The following is a 21,287-nucleotide window of genomic DNA, read 5'->3' on the forward strand; positions in this document are numbered from 1 at the left end:
CCGAGCTCCTGGGAAGCTGATCCTCTCGATCCCCAGGCCCAGTTTCTGATCTTCGTTAGTGCATATTTATGTCATAAATGCTCCGTGTCTCCTCTTTGATGCTCTCTTTGGGTGACGGTGCGGCCTCGCTTTTGGTGACACAGGTTGAGAACAGGGACCTGAGGACTTTGAAGTCATCAGTGACACAGTGCCCTGTGAGCAGTTCATGTTCTTTTCTGAAGTGGGAAAATCTCTGCCTCACTCCAGAGCCTTCTGACTTGTGATCACAAGGGCCGCTGTGTCGTACTTGTCAATGACAAATGAAGTGTCTGGTTGGAATCAAAAGCTTTGAAGTGTCTGTTTCGGAGGGCTGTGCAGCGCTGAGATTGCGGAGGTGGCCCTTCTCTGTGTGGCCGTGCCGCTGAAGAAGTGTCAGTGCAGCAAGCCCAGAGTTGGCCTTTGCTTAGATTTGAAGGTGGGGGGCATGAATTTTTGTTCAATGGTTTTACATTGTCAGAAGGGAGGGTGGCAGTCGGCAGGGAAGAGGGTCATCGAATGGATGCTGCTTAATGAAGCAGATGAAATGATGCTCATTCTACTGCATCTCTTTTTTGCTTTCCTTCTGCTCAACCCATATTCTGGGAGCTTCTGGGGACCCCAGTCTTGTTTTCTCCCTCCAAACCCCCCTGTGGATGCCACCTGCCTCATCTTATTAATTAATTAATTTATTTATTTATTTTTGGCTGTGTCGGGTCTTCGTTTCTGTGCCAGGGCTTTCTCCAGTTGTGGCAAGCGGGGGCCACTCCTCATCGCGGTGCACGGGCCTCTCACTATCGCGGCCTCTCTTGTTGCGGAGCACAGGCTCCAGACGCGCAGGGCTCAGTAATTGTGGCTCACGGGCCTAGTTGCTCCGCGGCATGTGGGATCTTCCCAGACCAGGGCTCGAACCCGTGTCCCCTGCACTGGCAGGCAGACTCTCAACCACTGCGCCACCAGGGAAGCCCCACCCCCCATCTTGTCTCGGGCTGAACATTTCATAATCCTTTCCCTTCTCTTTCCCAATTACCTGTGTCTACCCCGCCCTCTCCCTTTTCTACTTAAGTCTCAGACCCCCAGTGGGGCTGATCTCAGAGTGTGTCGCTGGGAAGCATGCCAGAAGGAACTCATTTCCACCAAGATGAATATGATTGCTATCACCCTTCCTCCATACAGAAGTACTGACATATGCTCTTTAAAAGAGAGATTCATTAACCTCAGGGAATGTCTCAATGGTGTAACATCAGGCAGCGTGACAAGGTCAAGGATGCCAGGCTGATGAGAAAGATGTTTGAGAGAGCCCTGTGGCAACTGCCTAATCCATTCTCAGTAAATCCCATCCTTCTGGACCCTGGGGTTTTGGAAATATGGCATCTGGATTAATATATGTTCCTCTGAATTAGGAATTCTGGGTCTTGCAGAAATTATGCTATCTTGACATTGTTTATTTGACTTCCCGGCAGCCTCTCAGCTAACTTCTAAAATGCCATTTGGCTTATATGGGATGTTTTTATAAATACGTAATACGAATTGAGGTGAATTAAAATAAATTCCATATCATGAGGGGTTTTAATAAAAAAACATTGCTATACTGGCTGAGATCATTATAGATGCCCTGCAGCATTTCCTAAGATGGGATTGAGAAGCACTGATACAGGCAAATGAAGTCACAGGGTTTGGAATTTAAAATAGGTGAGGAAGGAATTCTGGTTCTATAGATAAAAAATATAGTGAATCTAGGAATTCTGAAATCTATTCCCAAAGTGGTGAATTGAAGGAGGGGCTGAGAGTCACTGAATACCTTCCAAACTACTCTGATCTCATTTATTACCATTCATGGGTGCCCGCTCTGTGCCAGGCATGCTGCATGAGTGGCTCAATCTCATCTCTGCCCCAGTTCTGCCAGGTGGATAATATGAGGCAGGAGACCACAGTCCAGTAACTTGCCCAAGGTCACACAGCAAACCATGGCTAGGACCTGCTTTTCCGTAGGTTATGCTGCCTCTTTGGTGCGCTTGCTAATTAAAATTTTAATTGTTTTTATTTTTAATTTAAAATTAATTTAGAGATAGGAATTATGCAAAGTGCAAAATGTTTATAGTCTTGATGAAACCCTATGAAACTGTCAAATCTTCACTTTGCTCAAGCTCAGTCTTCCTTGTCTTAGTCAGCTTGGGCTGCCACAACTAAATACCACAGCCTGGGTGGTTTAAACAACAGACATTTATTTCTCACAATTCTAGAGGCTGGGAAGTCCAAGATCAAGGTGCCAGCCAATTCCATCCCCCGTGAGGGCCCTCTTCCTGGCTGTAGACAGCAGCCTTCTCACTGTGTCCTCACATGGTCGAGAGAGCTTGGGTATATTTCCTTCTTCTTATAAGGTACGAGCCCTATTGGATTAGGGCCGCATCCTTATGACCTCATTTAACCTTCATTACCTCCTAATGAAGGTTGGGCCCTTTCTCCAAATACAGCCGTGTTGGGGGTTAGGGCTTCAACATATGAATTTTGCAGGGACATAATTCAGTCTATAGCGTTCTTCTACTAAAGAAATTAACATTAAAAAATGTAAAGGCTGCCTATTGATGACCAGAAGTCCCAGCTCACTTGGACAGCTGCTCATGCCCTGAAAGGAGCCACAGTGCATGGGATATAGGAAACCTCCACCAAACTCATGCTAGCAATCCAGTGCTATATACAGACAAGCCCAGATTTCTCTGTCCCCTATTTAGCTCCCTATGTAGACAGAAACTTACCAGAAGTTTCTTGGAAGTAAATCACTTGATGCCCAAACTGTGTGTACCTGATAAAGTATCCTCCCTCAGGAAGCCATCCCAGGTCACCCTTTGAGTAGTTTGCCTCTCCTCTGTGCTCCCCAGACTCTATGCTCTCCAGACTCCCCAATACTTACTCTATCCTAGTGACCCATTTGTCCTTCCTCTCTGATCACTTGGTGCTGTGATCCTGGCAGGCAGGACTGTGTCTTACTCTCTCCAAATTCTCAGTGCAAATTGTAGCCCTGAGCACACAGTTGGTGCCCAGTAAAAGCTGGCATAACGATGAAGGGATACTGAGATCAAAAGAAAGGAGAAATGAAGTGACGGAGGGAGAGAGGGAAGAAGAAAAGGAAAATTGAGATCTTTTAAAACCTCCTGGTGATTAATTGATTGTTTGATCCATTTTGATGGAACATTTTAAAATTCTACAATTTTACCATTTTTACTCTCTGGGTCTGAAATGTTCAGCTTTGATCTTGATAATATATTATTTCAAAGATCTCACTGACTTTACCACCAGTGGTTCTGTAACTATTACAAAACTTTCTGGCCTTGGCCAGAAAGGGCTCAAGCCAGTCTAATGTATTGTGTATATTCAAATTCCTGGCCCACCTTAGGGATTCCAGAGCATAATAAATGTTCTACTGCCTGATGGGGCCTCATTTATTCTGAGCATAAACTGTGTGCCAGGCTCTGCAGCTAAATTAAAGCCTCTGCTCTCTGGAAGTATCCATGATAATGGGGCAAACAAACACATAAACAGACAGTGTACAATCCTATCTACAGTCCTATGTGATATTTGCTGGGACAGAAGACAGGGGCCCAGGTAGGGGGAGTCTGTGGGAGCCCATTCCAGAGGCACCTGTCACTGGGAAGGGTGGGAGGGCTCAAAGGTGTGGAGCCAGGCAGCTGGCAGGGAATGAGTAGGAGGGCCATCTTCAGGGGACTGTAAGCTTTCTGTGTGTCAGGGCACAAGGACAGGGTGGAAGCGGAAGGTGTTGACAGTGTTACAGAACCTGGACTTGGGTCCTCTCGCCTGCATGCAGTAAAGCCAATCTACTGACACAGGTTATGGTGAAGGAAAACACAGCATTTATTGCAGGGTGCCAAGCAAGGAGAATGGGCAGCTCATGCTCAAAAGACCCGAACCCCTTGATGGCTTTCAGGGAAGAGTTTTTAAAGGCAGTGTGAGAGAGGGGCCCTCAGCGTACATGATCAGCTCGTGCACAATTCTCAGATTGGTTGGCATCAAGGTGAAGTTTCAAGCATCACCAATCTTCTGGTTTCAACCAGTCTCGGGTCCACTTGCTCTTGGTCAGCAGTTTTCATCTGGTGGGTCTGTTTCCTATAAAACAACTTAGGAATGTGTGTCAGGCTTTTATCTGTATCTTTCAGGGAACTGGGGGTTCGGTGACTCTGCTATGTGGGTGGTTTATAGTCTCAACTGTTACCAGTTTCCTGGCCCAACAGCTCTTCTTTGTTTCTATATCTTCACATTCCTAATCATTAACTCTTTTAAGCCATTCTAATGTTTCATGTGTATTTAAATTCCTGGCCCACATTAGGGATTCTTTTACGACTCAGGGGAGGCCTGGGAGACTAAAGCAAAAGGCTTTTACTTCAAAAGATAGGGACACAGGGGCTTGGGTACAGTTTCAACAGGTGTTAGGACCCCAGTTTGGAGGAGCAGGTGGGAATTAAATGCCAAGAGGCTTTTCATATCATGTTATTGAGTTGGTAATTTATCCCCAAAGAATGGACCACAATCAAAGCATTTTGTTGTTCAATAGAAGACTAAGAATTTGGGGGATGTAAATGTGAGGAATGCTAGTATGATGTTCATAAAATGTATCACATTTAAGCAAATGTAACTCAGGCCAGGCCATTCAGTGGGGCCAGTAGCAGGGGTTGTGATAGAATCAGGGTCTTCCACTTCTCTTTCCACAGCCAGGAGATCAAGCACATGGCAGATGCTGCTTGTTGGCATGGAAACCAGGGCGTGATAGGCAGGCGGGCTTCCACATAGCTCTTCAGGTGTGTGCCCAGGGAGTGTGGTAGTTGTCACGGAGGAGCTGAGTGCTTCCAAAAAGCCCACCCCTTTGCCCTACACCTCAGAAGGCCTTTGCCAGGGTATATGGACTGCCAAGTAAATCCATTACCAGGCAACCCCAAGAAATGCCCTGGCAATCCAGTGTACCTCTTGAAAAAGGATCATAACGATGAGGAGACTGTCATTTTAATGGGATTTTTACTTATGATCTGCTAATGTAAATCCCTCAAGCCTGCAGTTAGTCATGTGCAAACCCAGACAAGAGCAGAGGAGAAGGCCCAGCTGCCAGCTCACATGGGAAAGTTTTATTAATTTGCAGCCCCTCCTGGCTTTCATGTTATTTGGATATGGTAGACTCAGCATCATGAATTCTAATGATCTGCCCTTTGGACTTGCTGGTGCTGGGAAGGAGACCCGCTGATATTTTACAGCCTGTTCACCTATTGGAAGACACAGCTTGAGTGACAGCCTTAACGGACCAATAAGAGGACAGGTGCCCCAGGCTCAGACAAGGGAAAAAGATGCATCTCTGAAAAATCACAAGTAGCACAGGAAGCAGAAGTGAGATACATTCTGTTGGCCATTGCCTTCTCTGTGCCAGAACTTGTAACAGGCACTGGGGGAGAGAAGAAGGATATGAATGACCCTGTCCTGGGAGCCCACAGCCCTGCCCAGATTATGCCCGGTTTTAGAGACCCTGGAGAGCATTCTCCTGCAAGAGTCCCAAATAATCATGGACAGGAGAAGCAGTCAAAGCAAGTATGGATGCCTGGCTGGGTGAATGTAGGTCCTCATTCAGACTCAACCACCACACAGCTCCAGGCCACACAAGAATCCAGGCCTGGTGCACTTCCAGTCGTTCAGAAGTGAGAAGTCAGATTTCTACAGAAAATTTTCCAATTTTTAATATTTTCTCATTTAAAGACATATCATCAGACCAAACAAATGTTCTGTGTTATACTTTTATACTCTGGTCACTGATAAAAACAAAAACAAAAAAACAACAACCAAAAAACCCCACTATCATTCAGACACAGGAAAACCACACCATAACATGACTATTTAGGAAGTTTAAACCTTCTTTAATGAGACCCACTTGTCCCTTCTAAGCGCTTCCTGTCCTAGCCCCTTGCCCCACCCCCCATGAAGAATGCTGGATTCCCAGTATCAGGGCGAGTAGGGGGCATGTCTGGTCCCCAATGGCCCCTCACCACACCCAGAGAAAAGGGGCCAGTGTGAGTGGGGCAGGGTCCCTTAGACCCAGGTGGTCTTCTTTCCTCCCACATAAAGGAGCGAATAAGTCACAGGCCCAAGTTTCCCCAGAAACAAATGACAGAGCCAGGATTTGAGCCAAATACTCATTTGTCAGGCCAATGCCTTTGCCCATCAGGTCCATTCTACCTGCATAGGAATCTAAAGCTCCTGGAAGAGGCAAAATCCTTTATTCTTGGTGAGAAAAGAGTGTTAGAATGATGTAGAATCAGTTTATTTGCATCTGCTCTTACAGCCAAAATGGGAGTCAAATGAGTGAGTTCAATCATTATTATAGCCAAGTGCCAAGGAGTTAATTGGAGAATGGTCAGTCCAGTCCAGACCAGTCATCTTAATGAGCAAAATAATTGGGCGTTGTCAGTGCTCTAATTCCACATTTAAAGACTAACTCTTGGATGCATTGGCTGTGTTTCCTCTAAAGCAGTGACGCCACCCCACTTACTGTCCTGCCCTGGACACTGGTCTTCAAGGAGACCTGCTTTCCTTTAGGAACATGTGTCCTAAACAGAGGGGGAGGAAGAATGTCCAGAACCTCTTTTGCCTCTCCTTTTGTAGGAATCCCAAATGACGTTTTCTAAGATGCCAACTTGCAGGGTTGTTCTGAATGGATAATGGACATGGGGAGAATCACAAATACAGTGACTCTTATGTCTTTATTTCTCTGTAATACAGAAGGGCCCCCGATAAGCCCCCACTTCTCTGAGTCCCTCTCCTTTCCTCTTCCCATCTCTAAGAACTTCTAGATATTTGGGGAGATGTGGCATCTGTGACTTCATGGTGTTGCGGAGAAGGGTCCTCAGACCAACATAGGACACCCTAGGTCCTCTCGGGTTGGGACTGTGCAATGACTGGATTTCCTGCTCTTTGGAAAGGTGACTGCTGATGTGATCAGCCCAGTTGTTCTGTTTTCTTTAGAGAGGGCATAAATATGCTGGAAATCCACCACTTCAACCCATTCCCTAAGCTGTGTTCTCTCCACCTTAAAGCTCCTTTCCTGGAAGTCTTTCATCCTGCCCCATCTCTGCTGCACTGGTTACCTCTATGCCACAATACCTCACCTGGGCTCCTCAGGGTCCCGAGTGAGCCACCTGTGGTAGACAAAATAATGACCCCAAAGATGTCCACCTCCTAATCCCTGAAATCTGTGAATATGTTACCTTACATGGCAAAGGGTCTTTACAGGCATGATTAAATTAAAGATCCTGAGCTAGGGAGATTATCCTAGATTAGCCAAGTGGATCCAATGTAATCACAAGTTTCCTTATAGGAGGGAGGCAGGAGGATTAGAGTCAGAAAAGATGTGACAGGAAGCAGAAGTCAGAGTGGTATGGGGCCATGAGCCAAGGAATGCAGCCACCCCTATGAGCCGGGAAAAAAAAGAAACAGATTGTCCATTACAGCCTCCAGAAGGAACACAGCCCTGCTGACACCTTGATTGTAGCCCAGGGAGACTCATTTCAGGTTTCTGACCTCCAAAACTGTAAGATAATAAATCTGAGTTGTTTTAACACAAAGGTTGAGGTTATTTCTCATAGCAGCAATAGGAAACGCATACACTGTTCATGAGCTTGGGGAGGCCACCTCCCATCTCCCCGCACTTTACTGAAGTGACCCTGGGCCCAGCTATCCAGGCAGATTCAGAGAATCTTCTGTACCCACAGTGTGTGGTGCCTCTGCCTACCCCCACACCCCTGTCTCTATGGAGCCCCTCCCCTTGGAGGCGTGGCCCTAGGAGGGAGGGAGGAAGGAAGAGGCACTGCCTTTAACATCCCCCATTCACTGCCTACTTTGCTTTTCACCAAGCCTGCTTCCTCACGAGCCTCTGGACTAGGATACCCAAGGGGCATATTTAGCTTTTCCTTCTGCCCTAAGCCATATTCTTCCTCTAGCCTAAGGTGCCGGCCCCCTCACCAGCCATGATAAGTGACTCTTATCATCTTCCCTAAAGTACCTCTCTGCCTTTAGGGAAGAAACACTGAGACCTTCATGCTTGGTTCTGAAAATGCTAAAACAAACTTAGAAAATCCTCTTTCTCTTGACAGAGCCTCACCTGGAAGCTTACAACTGACAAAGCTGATTCATGAATGTATCAGCTAGATAATACCTGTCCTTCCCCTGAAGCACAGAAACCTGCTTCACTAGAAGGTCGCCCCTCGAGTTCACACCTCGCCCCACTGTGCTGTCAACTTTGTGCCCCAGGGCTTGCTCCCAGGCGAGAGGAGACTCCTGGCTCCAAGGGGCACAGTCCAGAAGCAGCAGCTTTACTGCCCTGGGAGCACCGCTCACCCAGAGGGCACGGGACCAACTAGGTGTGGAGGTGGGGAGCATTTCTGGGCAGTCCCCTGCACTCTTCTCAGGAGTGCCTGGGAAGCCAGCCCCCCTACCCCACCTGCCGCAGCCATGACCTTGACAATGCCCTCTTGTACTGGCTTGTTCTCTGTCCCTGACTCACTCTCCCACTTCCTCTTTCCTCCTCCCTAGAAGCAACTGCCAAATGAACCCCCTGCTCTGGTTTGTCTGGGTAGCACAGGTAGAGTTTTGATCTACAAGTGGGCAGTTAACAAACAGCCAGTGCTATTATTATTGGAAAGAAAGGGACTTCTGCAGAGTTTCAGGGGCAGAACTATGATTAAAAGGAGGAAGTTACCAAGAGACAAAAGTAAAGTGAATAAAAGGAAAGAAGGGAAGTTTAGCGAGGTGAAGACGAGTGCTGCCAGATGTGAGTGGAGCTGATCTCAAGCCTAACCAACAGTAAGATCTGATGACAAATAGATAACTCTATCTGTGTCGTACTGGGAACATAGTCTCCACAAATTCACTGAGGGTTTCCCTAGCCTTACTCATCAATATATCCTGAGCCATTTGCTTGAAGAGCTGGTTTCTCAAGACTTTCTTGGATTTCCATTATTACTCAAAGGATTTTCTTTCATTTTTCTTCTGAAGAGCCTATGCTAAAGGAGAATCCAAACTCTTGGTGAATTGAGACCTGCAGGAATGTCATTCCATTACCAAACCAAACTTGGGTCTGCTTGCCCACTAGCAGTAAAACCAATCTACTGACGCTGAATTGTGGTGAAGGAAAGTGCAGCATTTATTGCAGGGCGTCAAGCAAGGAGTCCAGGCAGCTAGTGCCTAAGAAACCAATAGCTTTCAAGGAAAGATTTTTAAAGACAGGGTGAGGGAGGAAGGTTGTGGGGTGCTTGATCAGCTTTTGGACATTCTTCTGATTGGTTGGTGGTGAGGTAATTGGGAGTCAACATCATCAACCTTCTGTTTCCAACCTGTCTGGGATCTACGTGCTTGTGGGCAACATACAGTTCACTTCTTCCACCTGGTGGGGGTTTTAGAATCTGCAAAACAGATCAAAGGACAGTTCTCAGAATATTATTTATGGCCCTTGTGGAGGAACTAAAGGTCCTTGACTTTGTTTAATGGCTAAACTATTGTTTTGTCTTGCTTAACTCTTTTCCTTTCTTTCTGCATTTTCTCACTTCTCTGATTAAATTTATTCTTTGGAACTCAGGGAAGGCCTAGGAGGCTAAATTTTTTCTACAGATAAGAGGCAAGCAGAGCATATTGGGGGCAGGGGGGAGTCTGTACCAGGAAGGTCCCATAGGGTCCTGCTAGGCTATAATTCTCTTCTCTGCTTCAATCTCACTGGCTTCTCCCACTCTCTCATTCCATCTTGAAGTAGAAGGCTATACCACTGCTAAATTTAAACAAATCAAATATGCTAATTATCCTATACCTTTCTCCCTTTGCTGTCAGACCTGTTTCCTCTCCAGTCTCTTTTCCCCAGATGAGCATCTGCTCAGTAATTCTTTTTGCTCCCATGAAATCATTATTTCTGTCTTAGCCTGTACATCTGCCCAGAGGCAACAAATGCATTTTTTTCAGTAGACATCCAGTAATACATATTTAAAAACAGACTCTCATTTTACTGTTAAAAAGAAAAAAACAATGTCAACACAATTACAAATGCTTGGTAAATCAAATCACTGTTTCAGTAATAAGATGCTCAAGCCTTGGGGTGGTCCCAATGGAAGCAGCTTTGACTCAGTCACCACACTGGCTGTGCCTTGCTCCAGTCTTTTTAGACTGCTTTGGGGATTAGGTGCCAGTGGGAGGGGAGGGAGACTCCTCCTTGGCATCAAACCCAAGTGTCTGCATTTGTTATATGAAAGATATTTTTTCTCTCTGTCACTTCCACAGTATAGAAAGCAAGAAATTGGCAAAATTGAAACCTGATACAAAATGACACATTCTAGTGTTAACGCCTTCATTTAAGAAACACGAGGCAGAGGCACTGATCACCATGAAGTCGCTGTATACTGAGAAGGAGAATTGCACTGAACATTACTTCTGTTCTTACTTTGTGCCAAGCACTTTCTTTTAATTCTAAAAGAAATCTTGCAGTTTAGGCAAAACACCCAGGTTAAGGATGAGGAATAGGAGACATAGTAGGGATCTTTCCACATCTCTTATCTAATAAATAGAAGAACCTTGAATATGACCTCAAGACACACATACGCCAAGAGGGTAAAAGGCACTATTATTGACTTGGGAGAATTTACAACCTTAATGAATGTACAGGATGACAAGAATGAATCAATATCCATGCTGATAACTAAGTGTTTAGAACAGGGCATGGATGTCCAGCAAGAAACAGATTCCAAGCTCAGCTTATCAGGAATCATATTTTAGCATCTTTTGAAGTAAAGATCGCCTTGCTCCTGAGGTACAGTGGTGAAAGGGCTGTTCATCCCATAAAACAAGAGAATCCAGTGAAGCTGATTTCCCAGGGAAGACCACTCCTCCGAGGACGTCCTGCAAAGCAATAACCCTGGAGGCCCTGGGCAGTGATACTAATTTGCCCTACCTTCCCTGCTTCCTCCCATTCTCCTATGAGTCATCTGTTTCCATCCTTAATGTCTAAACATGCAAATATTGCTGCACTTTCTGCTCATCAGTTTAGCTAAAGGAAGTGCCCTTTAATTATGCTTTTAACTAATGAACCTCCTCCATCACCTTGACAATTTGTGCATATTTAGAAGGAAGCAAGGCCTCATTATGAATCAGCTACTGCATCCCTTGGTTACTCAGAAGATGGTGGCTTTCTTGAGACAATAGAAATCAGAATCAAAACACAAAATAAGCCTTGTGATTGCATTAACTTCTAGTAGCCCTTAGGTGTAAGAATGGCAAACAGTCAATAACGTTATATGTGATGGAAAAAAGGAAAACTAGCATTTTTTGAGAGGCTATTTTGTGCCAATCCCTAAGTTCATTGTTTTGCATACATTAAGTCTAAGCTGACCAGTTACTTTTGAAGTTATTTCTTAACTCCATTTTATAGATACTGAAATTGAGGCTCTGAAAGATTAAGTAATTTGCCTAACGTGTTGAACCAAGTCCATTATTCTCCAAAGCTCCGTGTTCTTTTCCATTATGTGTTTATCTTGTTGAGAAGTATTTATATAGCTTGGCAGAATGGGGTATCTGCCAAGTTTTCACCATATTTCTCCATGCATTGATCTCAGCAGACACTCGCAGGAATAATTTGCTTCCATACAATTCCCAGGCACAGACAGATTGGACAACACTATGTATGCACCTATCTGCATGACTTTTTTTTTTAAATATAAATTTATTTATTTATTTATTTATTTATTATTGGCTGCGTTGGGTCTTCGTTGCTGCGCACGGGCTTTCTTTAGCTGTGGTGAGTGGGGACTACTCTTCATTGCGGTGCGTGGGCTTCTCATTGTAGTGGCTTCTCTTGTTGCAGAGCATGGGCTCTAGGCACGCAGACTCAGTAGTTGTGGAGCACAGGCTTAGTTGCTCCGTGGCATGTGGGATCTTCCTGGACCAGGGCTCAAACCCATGCCCCCTGCATTGACAGGAGGATTCTTAACCACTGTGCCACCAGGGAAGCCCTGCATGGCTTTTAAGAATAAAACAGAATGTGTCATGGGAAAGCAAGTTATTTCCACTATCTGACGGACCAATTACCTGTTCATCTTTCAAGACCATCTTTCAAGACTCAAGGCTCACATCCTTGATAAAGACTTTCCTGTAATTCCCTCTCCCATAGAGAATTGACCTTAACTCCATGGGGGCCCCAGAATTTTATCACATTTTTCACACTTTATTACACTTATTTGTTTGTTGGTTCATTTCTTCCACTACACTGAGATTTCATGTCTTATTTCACCTCTTTAACATTTAACACAGTGTCTAACACAAACAAATGTGTCCAATAAATGCTGCTTAAATTTTAAAAAATGAGTCCTTATCTGAATGTCATAATCTGATCTTCTACACTGTGATTCCCAAACACTGCTCCATAGACCTACAAGTACCAGTTTGCCTATGTAGGTATTATCTGAGGAACATTGAAAAAAAGCTTCCAAAAACAAAACAAAACAAAAACAAGATGTTCTTTAACAGGTGAATGAATAAATAACCTATTGTGTATCCATACATGGAATGCTGTTTAGCAATAAAAAGGAACAACATATACAGCATATCAATTTACACAACATAGATGAATTTCAAAAACATTATGCTATGTGATACAAACTAGACAACAAAGACTAGATATTCCATGACTTCACTTACATGAAATGTCCACAAAAGGCAATTTTGAGATGAAAAATAGATCAATGGTTGCCTAGGGCTCGAAGTCAGAGTAAAAGTCAACTGTAAATGAGCACAGCCATTTTTGGGTGATGGAAATGTTCTAAAACTAGATTGTGATGGTTGTTGGACAACTCTATAAATTTATTAAAAATTATTGAATCATACAATTACAAGTGAATTTTATGATATATAAAATAAATTTTATCTATACAGCTATTTAATAAAGTTATTAAAAATAATAATTGAAAAAAATTAAAGAATGAAAAGAAAGAAGGAACAAAGAAAGCAAGCCACAGTTCTTTGAGCTTGAAGTGTTATAGAATGAAGTTCATCAATGCCAGAATTCCTGGGAATTTAGGGAGTTAATATCAGAAAGGAGGGATATACAGGAGGAGATCTCAAACTCTGAATATAAACTTCCCTCAAATCCTTGTCTGACCCCTGAACTGGGTACACACAGAGGAGACTTTGGAAACCCAGTGAAAATTGATAGCAGGAAAGATGAAAAAACTGATCAGAGATTTTAGTTACTGCTTACTTGAAATCAGACAAATTTTGGAATTCCTCCAAGTTATAAGGACTAGGTAAACATCTAGAGTTTTCCAATGAAATGACAGAAGAGACATATATTAGAAGTAAAGATCATATGCCAGGATTTATGGACTTGTCCAAAATTAAGGGTAAACCCAAACAGTAATACCCTTATATAGTATAAAACCAAACTCTACAGGTACAAGGTGACCATCCAGTAATTTAATAAAAATCAACAATCTCAGAGAAAGATTACAAGAATCCAGAGTTTCTAACATGTACAATCCACAGTCCCCAGTATTAAATATAAATTATTAAACATGTGAGGAAACAGGAAACAATGTGACCTGAGGTTCAGAGTAAAATCATTCAAGAGAAACAGACCCTGAGATGACACAGATATTGGAATTTTCAGAAAGCAGTTTTAAAGCAGCTATTTTAAATTGTTTTAAAAAGCTGTAAAGTAAATGTTGTAACAATGAATGAAAAGATCGAGAATATCAGCAAAGAAATGGAAACTATACAGAAATGTCAAATCTAAAGTACTAAATACAATATCTAAAATGAAAAGAAGGATTTAGCAGCAGGTTGGAGATAAAAGAGTCAATGAACTGGAAGAGAGATCAAAAGCAATTGTACAATATGAAGAGGGAAGGGGAGAGAAGAAAGATTTCTTAAAATCTAGAGCCAGTGAGGGGGAAGGGAGAGAGGAGAAGAAAGGAGAGGAGAAAAGAGAAAATTCTTAAAAGGACCAAAGGACAAGAATAAGTGAATGGGGCATAAAAAAATTAACTGAAAAAATAATGGTCGAAAAATTTTCCAAACTTGGTGCAAAACATCATTTTAAAGTTTGAATAAGATAAGCAAGTTCCAAACTGGATAAATACAAAGAACACTCCTAAGCACATCATCCTCAACCTGTTGAAAACCAAACATAAAGAGGAAATTTTGAAAGCACCCAGGGAAAAAGAAGAAAAATTATTTTTCATATGGGAGAACAACAATGTGAATTACAGCTGACATTTTACTGGAAATGATGGGGACCAAAAGACAATGGGATGACAAAGTAAGTCTTCAAGATAGAAAGGAAATGGTATCAGATGGGAAAACAAATCTATAAGAAGGAAAGAAGAGAACTGGAAATGGTAAATATGTGAGTGAATATAAAAGACCATCTTTCCTTCTCTCCTAATTTCTGTAAATGACCATGACTTTTACTGCAACAATTACAACAGTGTGTTGTGGTCATATAATGTATATAAATTTAAAATACATAAACTCAGTAGAACAAATGATGAGTGTGGGGAATGGAGTTATACTGTTGCATGGTTCTCACATTTTATGTAAAGTGTTATAATCTTAGCTCTAAGTATACTATGATAAACTAAAGATGCGTATGAAAGAAGGCCTACTTTAAAGACCATGAGATTAAAGGGATGATCAGGAAAAAATACAAGCTCAGGGTGTTGTAGGTTTCTTGAAACAGACAAACAAATGGGCAATGGTGGTGACGATGGCAAAGAACAGTTGATGTGCATGGGCCACAACAGGAATGGAGAAATTGAACCTAGGATTTTTAGACAATGCTTATGGAGAGTGCTCAAGAGGTGGTATGAATGATGAAGGAGGGACTGATCTTACCTCCCAACCCTTAGTTGAAATTGGGCACAATATTTAAGAATGTAGGGTTGTCTATGTGCCATGAAACAGGGTTGTCAAGGGCCTAGAGAGAAAATTCTGAGGTTTGGGTTTCAGAAAGTAAGCAAGAGAACCAATAGGTGTAAGTTTAAGGGATTTGGAAAATGACCTAGGAGTGTGGGAATAGAGAGCAAGGTGGAATTTGCTGCTTTCATGACTATAAGCAACAGTGTCAACCTTGTCTCTTTGTGTATCAATCATGGTTTTTTTCCCCTTATACTTTGATGCTTTGACATTTGGGGGCCTTGTGGACCCAGGAAGGAAGTACCTCTCCCAGGGTTAATTCAATCCTGCAGATAGTCAATGAATAGTCTGCCAGCACACCTTTGCTATGAAAGCCAATAAATCCAGAGTCCATACCCCACCTGCCTCCTTTGATTGGGCTCCTGCAGACCAGAACACTATACACCTGCCGTAAAGCATTCCAGGGCCAGGTACTGGACAACTAGGGACCGCCCTTATAGCCCAGAGCCCACTTGAATTATTCAGCCAATTATTCTTCCCACGCACTCTGCTTCCTGAGCAACCCTGGTGCTTCCCTGTGTGGCCCTTCATGGTGTGCCATGCCTCCTGTTTGTAGGGATCTATGAGTATAAAAACAACTTCTTTCATGGGTGTATCTTGCCACACCAGATTAAAACAAATCTTAGGTACATTTTAAAACTGTGTATCACTGGGGCCTAGAGGCCTGTGTGTGTCATCTGATAATCAGCATACTGGGATGGAGTAAGTGTCCTTTTTTCCCTTTTAAGCAGAAGTATCACTCTTTGTTCAAATTGTTTATGCTGGTTGTGAAAGTGAATAAAGTGAAGAGGTCTGCAAAAGCAATGATTTTAGCTATAAATTAGAGGTTAAAGGGAAAATTATAAAAATATTTACGAATTAGGGTATCTACAAAGGTCTCAGAAATGATCCCTCATTTGCATCAAGAGCATCCCATATTTACTTGGCATTGTCTTAAATCCTCATCTCTCATCTCCAGACCTTGTGGCCCTTTTGCCATCAAGAGCCAAACCAGCCTCTAGGAACAGCCCAATGGAGGCTCTTCAGTCAATTTCCTTACAATGTAATTAAAGGTACATATTTTGGCCTTCCCTCCTCTTTATCAGAGGGGATGAATTATTCTTCCTAATCCTGTCCTGACTCCATTGTCCAAGATGAAGATAAGACAGTGCTGGAGCCACCCCTGTGCTTGACCCTGTGGATTCACTGCCTTCTTCTCTTTGGTGGGTAGGTGGTAACTTCCTGTGTGCTCATGGGGAAGAAAACTCTTTCCTATCCCAATAGGAAAGTCTAATATCTGCCTTCATGACATTACATGAAATGTTAGGCACCAAGTACCTCTTGTCATTCTGTTTAGGTTGCCCTGGAAACAGAGCTTGGCATCAGCTTCATAATGTGGTCTGCTTCTATTAAAAGGGTCATGTACCCTTCCATCAAATACAGCCTTCTCAAAAGGTTTCATTACCAACACAAATATAAGGGGACAATGAGGCTTTAGGTATGTGGGCATAAAGCAAAGAGAAACTCTTCTACCTATTATCTAGACTCAAATAAAAAGTGATTTACCAATGCAACAAAAAGAATAAAATACCTAGGAATAAACCTACCTAAGGAGACAAAAGACCTGTATGCAGAAAATTATAAGACACTGATGAAAGAAATTAAAGATGATACACATAGATGGAGAGATATACCATGTTCTTGGATTGGAAGAATCAACATTGTGAAAATGACTATACTACCCAAAGCAATCTACAGATTCAATGCAATCCCTATCTAACTACCACTGACATTTTTCACAGAACTAGAACAAAAAATTTCACAATTTGTATGGAAACACAAAAGACCCCAAATAGCCAAAGCAATCTTGAGAAAGAAAAATGGAGCTAGAGGAATCAGGCTCCCTGACTTCAGACTGTACTACAAAGCTACAGTAATCAAGACAATATGGTACTGGCACAAAAACAGAATCATAGATCAATGGAACAGGATAGAAAGCCCAGAGGTAAACCCACGCACATACAGTCACTTTATCTTTGATAAAGGAGGCAAGAATATACAATGGAGAAAAGACAGCCTCTTCAATAAGTGGTACTGGGAAAACTGGACAGCTACATGTAAAAGAATGAAATTAGAACACTCCCTAACACCATACACAAAAATAAACATAAAATGGATTAAAGACCTAAATGTGAGGCCAGACACTATCAAACTCTTAGAGGAAAACATAGGCAGAACACTCTATGACATAAATCACAGCAAGATCCTTTTTGACCTAGCTCCTAGAGAAAGGGAAATAAAAACAAAAATAAACAAATGGGACCTAATGAAACTTCAAAGCTTTTGCACAGCAAAGGAAACCATAAACAAGATGAAAAGACAACCCTCAGAATGGGAGAAAATATTTGCAAATGAAGCAACAGACAAAGGATTAATCTCTAAAATTTACAAGCAGCTCATGCAGCTCAATAGCAAAAAAACAAAAAACCCAATCCAAAAATGGGCAGAAGACCTAAATAGATATTTCTCCAAAGAAGATATACAGATTGCCAACAAACACATGAAAGAATGCTCAACATCATTAATCATTAGAGAAATGCAAATCAAAACTACAATGAGATATCATCTCACACCGGTCAGAATGGCCACCATGAAAAAATCTACAAACAATAAATGCTGGAGAGGGTGCGGAGAAAAGGGAACCCTCATACACTGTTGGTGAGAATGTGAATTGATACAGCCACTATGGAGAACAGTATGGAAGTTCCTTAAAAAACTAAAAATAGAACTACCATATGACCCAGCAATCCCACTACTGGGCATATACCTGAAAAAACCATAATTCAAAAAGTGTCATGTACCACAATGTTCATTGCAGCTCCATTTACAATAGCCAGGACACGGAAGCAACCTAAGTGTCCATTGACAGAAGAATGGATAAAGAAGATGTGACACATATATACAATGGAATATTACTCAGCCATAAAAAGGAACGAAATTGAGTTATTTGTAGTGAGGTGGATGGACCTAGAGACTGTCATACAGAGTGAAGTAAGTCAGAAAGCGAAAAACAAATACTGTATGCTAACACATATATATGGAATCTAAAAAAAAAAGTGGTCATGATGAACCTAGGGGCAAGACGGGAATAAAGACACGGACCTACTAGAGAATGGACTTGAGGATACGGGGAGGGGGAAGGGTAAGCTGTGACAAAGTGAGAGAGTGGCATGGACATATATACACTACCAAACGTAAAATAGATAGCTAGTGGGAAGCAGCCGCATAGCACAGGGAGATCAGTTCGGTGCTTTGTGACCAGCTAGAAGGGTGGTATAGGGAGGGTGGGAGGGAGGGAGATGCAAGAGGGAAGAGATATGGGAACATATGTATATGTATAACTACTTCACTTCGTTATAAAGCAGAAACTAACACACCATTGTGAAGCAGTTATATCCAATAAAAACGTTAAAAGGTTAAAAAAAAAAAAAAAAGTGAGCCCATAAATGGGGTATACATGTGAATTGAGACTTGAATAACTCGAAGATATCATCCACTTATTTTTACATCTGTAAACATATGAATAAAATAAGCCTCACAAGCCAAGAGCAGAAATATACCTCTGGGTTTATTCCAGAATACTAAAAATATCCCTCTGCCATATCTAGGAAAAAAAAAAAAAAAGTCACACTGGGAACCAAAAATAAAATAAGGAAAGAAAGATTCTTTCGTGGGCAGAGTACAAAGCCAGGCTGTGTCTATACTCAGCCCCATGAAGTCAGTCAGTCACTCATTTATAAATCTCAAATGAGATTAAGTTTTAAAATGAACAAATATATTTCAGGGGCAAATATTCATGAAGGAGCTGTGAAAAGCAGGCAGGCTTTGGAGTCTGTCAGACCTGAGTTTGTGGTTGAGCTCTGCCCTTATTAGCTGTGTGACCTTGATGAGTCACTTCACCTCTCTTAGCCTGTTTCCTCCTCTGTGAAATGAAGATAACTGTAAACACCTTGGGCTTGGTTGTGAGGATTAAATGATATAATGACTGTAAAGGAGGGTCAATGAGGGAGTGGCAGCAGAGCACTTGATCCATGGAAGTGTGGTATAGGGCCAGCACCACCATAATATACATACACATGGATAGATAAGTAGGTAGGTAGGTAGGTAGATACATACATACATAGATGGACACATCAATGCATAGATACATAGATAGATGCTAGATACATAGATGATAGATAGATAGATACATACATACATACATAGATGATAAACTGTAGAATAAGCACTCTCCTACTTCTAAATTCATTGAACACATGCTTTTTTAGCAGCTTCTCCATACCAGGCCCTGATCTGGTGAAGAGAACTTTGATAGAGCTCTGCTCTCATTATCCAGATTGTGGTCTTAACATATCATTTGTGTCAAAAGAAACTAGATTTTCTTGAAGAAACAGCTGATTCCAGGTTTGGGGTGGAAAATAAACAATACAAGCCTGGATCCAGTTGTCAATTTGCAGGAAATACTGGGACAGAGCAGCATTTTGAGCTGCATGTGAGTGTGCAATTAACAAAATCCAGACTGGGAAACTCCACAGGTCAAATGTCCTGAGTTCTTCCACAGATAAATTGTGAGGAAAAGAAAGCGCTGGAGGAGGAATCTGTAGATTAAAAAAAGATTTAAAAGCATAACAAATTAGTTTCTTAATGGGAAAAACTAAACCACAGTGTCTAGGGGTACAAATTTGAATGATAAAACTGTACAAGTAAAGACTGTAAAAGTCCGGACACTGCATCCTCCTAGGAGGAGGAAGGGGGTACTGACAGCTGAGGCCAGGGTGGGCTTCTGGGAGCTGGTAAAGTTCCTTCTCTGCCTGGGCAGTGGCTGGAAAGATGTTTGCTCTATAATAGTTCGTTGGGTTCCACACCTGTTTTGTATGGCTCTCAGTATCTTGACAATAAAAACGTAGCTTTTAAAGGAAGCAGCCTGTGTTGGGGGAAGGCTGCTATGTGGCTGGAGATACTGCCAGGTGCTATGGCAATGAGTGAAGTACTAGCCTGACCCTGAAGGAGGTTAGAGTTGAGTGGGAGAGAAGGGTAATTGGATTACCATGATCAGAGCGAGGACAGAGGGAAAGACATGCAGGGAGGGGCACCTAGCCAGGCCCGGTGGGCAGCCGAAGGCTTGGAGTGAACAGCAGGGACAGGACCTAACGACTCTGAATGCTGACAACACACTGGCTCAGTGTGAGCGCACAGAGGTGTTGGTGACTCTGTCTTGGCTCTAAAGGAGGTCACTGGGGGGGATGCGAGCAGATACAGCGGGTAAGCTGCTCGTAGGCTAGGCACCCTGCCCTGAACTTCACACCACTTCTCCTCCGTGTCTCGTTAATTCCTGCGAGGCATTATTGCCCCATTACTCAGATGGGAGGTAACTGAGGCTTAGGGTATAGAACAACTTGCCCTTGATCAACTGGCCAGTAAATAGCAGAGCTGAGAATTGAACCAAACCTTCGCTCTTGAACCAGCTACACTTCAGGGAAGTCGTGGGCCTGGATCCCCTGACAGGTACAGCTGGTATGTCTGTGGAAGTGGGCAGGCCAGGAGTTGATGGGCTTGGCAACAGAAAAACACAAACGATAAAAGTTAAAAAGTCATTTTGACCAAGTAAAACAGCAAAGTAATACAGCTTTTTGTTTTAATGAGAACACCAAGCATGGTAAGGGTATGTTACATATACACTGCTGGGGCACATGGGAATTGGCCCAGGCTTGCCTGGGGCATCCTGAGGCCTGCAGCTCCTTTCCCAGGTGACAGATGACACTTTACCATTCAAATGCCCATGGCAGAGGAAGGACGGCTGTGTGTGATATACTTGGGGAAAATATACAGCCTCATGAGGGCAGACGAAAGTATATAGAAGCGAGAGAGTGATTTTTGAACAGAAAATCTCAGGTTCACATTGCACCATGGCTGCCCTCTAGCAGTGGGAACTTAGACTATTACTTAACCCCTCCAAGCCCCTGTGTCCTCATCTTAAAAATAGGTTAATAAGCATTAGAGATGTGCATGAAGCACCTGATTCATGCTAGATGATAATAAATTAAATTGTTTTATCTTTGTTCTTATTTTTACTTTTTCTTGCCCATACTAGAGATCAGAGTCTTGGCTTAGCCAGTTTGAATCTGTCCTGGAGGATTCTGGAATTCTGGGCTTTACGAAAACAAGAAGCTAGGCCCTCTGGTGTACTTGGTAGTGGGTGGTAACCTGGCTTAGTGGTTAAATGCACAGATTTCTGAACC

The 21,287-nt window shown here is 42.7% G+C and overlaps 1 protein-coding gene across 1 annotated transcript in view; it reads left to right on the forward strand.

The window, feature by feature from the left end:
• The window catches only part of CLSTN2 (calsyntenin 2), a 653,573-nt gene that overhangs the window by 556,836 nt on the left and 75,450 nt on the right, over positions 1–21,287 (forward strand). The gene's annotated exons all lie outside the window — the stretch shown is intronic.

This window comes from Balaenoptera musculus, chromosome 4, assembly GCF_009873245.2.
Source record: "Balaenoptera musculus isolate JJ_BM4_2016_0621 chromosome 4, mBalMus1.pri.v3, whole genome shotgun sequence".
Classification (NCBI taxonomy): Eukaryota; Metazoa; Chordata; class Mammalia; order Artiodactyla; family Balaenopteridae; genus Balaenoptera; species Balaenoptera musculus.